We start from the raw sequence: 5,493 nt of genomic DNA, 5'->3' as shown, positions 1-5,493 counted from the left end.
GCACTTTTCATTTGTTGATTTGTTGATGGTAGCCATTCTGACAGGTGTGAGGTGATACCTCAATGTCATTTTAATTTGCATCTCTCTGATAATCAGTGACTTTGAGCCATCTGTATGTCCACTTTGGAAAAGTGTCTATTTAAGTCCTTTGCCCATTTTTAATTGGATTGTTTAGTATGAGTTTCTTATATATTTTAGATATTAACTCTTTGTGTGATGTATCATTGCCAAATATGTTTTCCCACACAGTGGGCTCTCTTTTCATTTTGTTGATGGTTTCTTTTGCTGTGCAGAAGCATTTTATTTCCATTTAGTCCCGTTTGTTTATTTTCTCCTTAGTTTCCTTTGCCCTAGGTCTAGGAGATGTATCTGTAAACATATTGCTATGAGAGATGTCTGAGATTTTGCCGCCTATGGTTTCTTCTAGAATTTTTATGGTTTCACGACTTACATTTAAGTCTTTTATTTATTTTGAGTTTATTCTTGTGTATGGTGTATGTTGGTGGTCTGGTTTCACTTTTTGCATGTATCTGTCCAATTTTCCCAGCACCATTTATTGAAGAGATTGTCTTGACTCCATTATATGTTCTTGCCTCTTTTGTCAAATATTAATTGAGCATAATGGCTTGGGTCAATTTCTGGGTTCTCTGTCCAGTTCCATTGATCTATACACCTGTTCTTGTGCCAGTACCAGGCTGTTTTGGTTACAGTGGCTTTGTAGTATAACTTGATATCTGGTATTGTGATTCCTCCAACTTTGTTCTGCTTTCTCAAGATTGCTGTGGCTATTCTGGGTCTTTTTTGGTTCCATATAAATTTTTTTGAGATCTGTGAAATATACCATTGGTATTTTAATAGGGATTTCATTGAATCTGTAGATTGCCTTTGGTAAGATGGACATTTTAATTATGTTAATTCTACCAATCCATGAACACAATATATTCTTCCACTTGTTTATATCTTGTTTATCTTTTTTTTTCAGTGTCCTGTAGTTTTCAGAATACAAATCTTTTATCTCCTTGGTTAAGTTTATTCCTATGTATCTTAATTTGTTGTTGCAATGGTAAATGGGATTGTTTGTTTAGTTTTTCTTTCTGAGAATTTCTTATCGGTATATAAAAAAGCCATTGATTTTTGGATGTTGATTTTGTATCCTGCTACATTCCAAATGCATTTATTAAATCTAGTAGTGTTTTGGTGAGGTCTTTAGGGTTTTCTATGTACAATATCATGTCATCTGTGAATAATGAGAGTTTACTTCCTCCTTTCCAATTTGGGTGACTTTCATTTCTTCTTCTTGTCTGATCACTATGGCTGGGATTTCCAGGACTATGTTGATTAAGAATGGTGAAAGCAGACATCCCTGTCTTGTTTCTGTTCTTAGGGGAAATAGTTTTAGTTTTTGCCCATTGAGTATGATGTTTGCTGTTTGTTCGTCATATTTGGCCTTTATCATGTTGAGATATGCTCCCTCTATTTCCACTTTGCTGAGTATTTTTGTAAAAAACTAGAGGCCCAGTGCACGAAATTCGTGCATGGGAAGGGTCCCTAGTGGCTTCCAGCCCTGCCCCCTGGTCAAACTCCCAGTTAAGGGGACAATTTGCATATTAGGCTTTTATTATATAGGACTAGAGGCCTGATGCATGAAAATTCATGCAAGAGTAGGCCTTCCTTCCCCTGGCTGCTGGCACCGGCTTTCTTCCAGCACCTGGGACCCGGGCTTCCCTCCTCCAGCTGCCGGCAGGCACCCGGGACCCAGGCCGGCTTCCACTGGGCCGCCCGCAGGCACATGGGACCCTGGCTGGCTTCCCTCTGGCCCCAGCTTTGTCAGGAAGGATGTCCGGAATGACATCAAGAAGACGTCCGTTCTAATTAGCATATTACCCTTTTATTATTATATATGGGTGTTGGATTTTGTGGAATGCTTTTTCTGCATCTATTGATATGATCATGTGATTTTGTCTTTCAATTCGTTTATGTGATATATCATGTTTATGGATTTGCAAACATTGTATCAGCCTTGCATCCCTGGAATAAATCCCACTTGGTCATGGTGTATGATCTTTTTAATAGAGCCAGATCTGATTTGCTAATATTTTGTTGAGGATTTTAGCATCTATGTTCATCCGGGATATTAGCCTGTAATTCTCTTTCTTTGTAGTGTCTTTATCTGGTTTTGGAATTAGGATAATGCTAGCCTCATAAAATGACCTTGGAAGTGTTCCTTCCTCTTGGAATTTTTGGAATAGTTTGTGGAGTATAGGTGTTAGTTCTTTGAACGCTTGGTAAAACTTCCTTGTGAAGCCATCCAGACCAGGGCTTTTGTTTGCTAGGAGTTGTTTGTTTTTGTTTGTTTGTTTGTTTTTAATCACTGCTTTTATTTTCTCTCTTGTTTTTGGCCTATTCATGTTTTTTTTTTATTCTTCTTGACTCAGTTTTGGAGATTGTAGTTTTCTAGGAATTTGTCCATTTCATCCACATTTCCAGCTTGTTGGCATATAGTTGTTCACATTATTTCCTTACATTCTTTGTATTTCTGTGGTGTCAATTGTTACTTTACTGCTTTCATTTCTGATTTTATTTATTTGGGTCCTCTCTCTTTGTTTCTTGATGAGTCTGTCTAATGGTTCATCAATCTTGTTTATCTTTTCAAAGAACCAGCTCTTGGTTTCATTGATTTTTTTTTTGGTATTTTTTTTTTAGTCTCTATGTCATTTATTTCTGCTCTAATCTTTATTATTTCCTTCCTTGTACTTTGGACTTTTCTTGTTGTTCTCTTCCTAATTTTTTAAGTTATAGGGTTAAATAATTTATTATTCATTTTTCTTATTTTTTGAGGTAGGCCTGTAGTGCTATGGACTTTCTTCTCAGGACTGCTTTTGCTGTGTCCCAGAGATTTGGGGTTGTTTTGTGTTCATTTTCATTTGTTTCCAGAAAGTTTTTTATTTCTTTCTTGATCTCATTGGTAATCCATTCATTGTTTAATGCTATGCTATTTAGCCTCCATGAGTTTGAGTATTTTTGAGTGTTTTACTGTAGTTGATTTCTAATTTCATTTCATTGAGAAGATTGGTGTTCCCATTTTCATTTGTCTCAAGGTATTTGATTTCTTCCTTAATCTCATTGTTAATGCATTCATTGTATAATAACATGTTTTTAGCCTCCATGTCTTTGTGTTTTTCAGTTTTCTTCTTGTGACTAATTTCAAGTTTCATATAGGCTTTTATTATATAGGACTAGAGGCCTGATGCACGAAAATTCATGCAAGAGTAGGCCTCCCTTCCCCTGGCTGCTGGCACCGGCTTTCCTCCAGCACCTGGGACCCAGGCTTCCCTCCTCCAGCTGCCGGCAGGCACCCGGGACCCAGGCCGGCTTCCCTCTGGCCCCAGCTTTGTCAGGAAGGATGTCCAGAATGACATCCAGAAGACGTCCGTTCTAATTAGCATATTACCCTTTTATTATTATATATGGGTGTTGGATTTTGTGGAATGCTTTTTCTGCATCTATTGATATGATCATGTGATTTTGTCTTTCAATTCGTTTATGTGATATATCATGTTTATGGATTTGCAAACATTGTATCAGCCTTGCATCCCTGGAATAAATCCCACTTGGTCATGGTGTATGATCTTTTTAATAGAGCCAGATCTGATTTGCTAATATTTTGTTGAGGATTTTAGCATCTATGTTCATCCGGGATATTAGCCTGTAATTCTCTTTCTTTGTAGTGTCTTTATCTGGTTTTGGAATTAGGATAATGCTGGCCTCATAAAATGACCTTGGAAGTGTTCCTTCCTCTTGGAATTTTTGGAATAGTTTGTGGAGTATAGGTGTTAGTTCTTTGAACGCTTGGTAAAACTTCCTTGTGAAGCCATCCAGACCAGGGCTTTTGTTTGCTAGGAGTTGTTTGTTTTTGTTTGTTTGTTTGTTTGTTTTTAATCACTGCTTTTATTTTCTCTCTTGTTTTTGGCCTATTCATGTTTTTTTTTTATTCTTCTTGACTCAGTTTTGGAGATTGCAGTTTTCTAGGAATTTGTCCATTTCATCCACATTTCCAGCTTGTTGGCATATAGTTGTTCACATTATTTCCTTACATTCTTTGTATTTCTGTGGTGTCAATTGTTACTTTACTGCTTTCATTTCTGATTTTATTTATTTGGGTCCTCTCTCTTTGTTTCTTGATGAGTCTGTCTAATGGTTCATCAATCTTGTTTATCTTTTCAAAGAACCAGCTCTTGGTTTCATTGATTTTTTTTTTGGTATTTTTTTTTTAGTCTCTATGTCATTTATTTCTGCTCTAATCTTTATTATTTCCTTCCTTGTACTTTGGACTTTTCTTGTTGTTCTCTTCCTAATTTTTTAAGTTATAGGGTTAAATAATTTATTATTCATTTTTCTTATTTTTTGAGGTAGGCCTGTAGTGCTATGGACTTTCTTCTCAGGACTGCTTTTGCTGTGTCCCAGAGATTTGGGGTTGTTGTGTGTTCATTTTCATTTGTTTCCAGAAAGTTTTTTATTTCTTTCTTGATCTCATTGGTAATCCATTCATTGTTTAATGCTATGCTATTTAGCCTCCATGAGTTTGAGTATTTTTGAGTGTTTTACTGTAGTTGATTTCTAATTTCATTTCATTGAGAAGATTGGTGTTCCCATTTTCATTTGTCTCAAGGTATTTGATTTCTTCCTTAATCTCATTGTTAATGCATTCATTGTATAATAACATGTTTTTAGCCTCCATGTCTTTGTGTTTTTCAGTTTTCTTCTTGTGACTAATTTCAAGTTTCATAACATTATGGTCAGAGAAGATGCTTGATGTGATTTAAATCTTCTTAAATTTATTGAGAGTTGTTTTTTGTCCAAACATGTGATCTATCCTAGAAAACATTCCATGGGCACTTGAAAAAAATGAGTATTCTGCTGCTTTGGGGTGAAATGCTCTGAAGATATCAATTAAATCCACTTGATTTAGTGTGTCATTTAAGGTCACTGTCTTCTTGTTGATTTTCTGTCTCAAAGACCTATCTATTGATGTCAATAGGCAGGGGTGGGCAACCTTTTTGTGAGTGCATGCCAAAACCAGCAAAATCTCTGACTCAAAATTCTTCTGCATGCCAACCCTAATTTTTTGAGAACAAGTTACGTCTACTTGATATCTCTTAAGGTGTACGTATGTGAAGAACCTTGAAGAAATAATAAAATTCATTCGAGCGACAAAAACACAGTATATGATGATGAAAAATACATTTATTTTTTAATGTATACATGTACACTGATAGTCCGACAGAAAACTTTATGACTCCATTTGATATTATCAGTGGGACTTTTGCTGCTGCATCACTGATGACAGAGATTTTACATCAGGTTTATATTTCGTGACCTTCAGAGATATGCACGAGCTACTACTTTCATCCGTCAGGCTACTCCTATTACGAGACTTAACAAAATTCATCACTGAGAACAAAGATTCACAAGCATATGTGGATGAAACCAAAA

The sequence above is a fragment of the Myotis brandtii genome, unplaced genomic scaffold (genome assembly GCF_000412655.1).
Source record: "Myotis brandtii unplaced genomic scaffold, ASM41265v1 scaffold74, whole genome shotgun sequence".
Classification (NCBI taxonomy): domain Eukaryota; kingdom Metazoa; phylum Chordata; class Mammalia; order Chiroptera; family Vespertilionidae; genus Myotis; species Myotis brandtii.
This window is presented reverse-complemented; position numbering follows the sequence as displayed.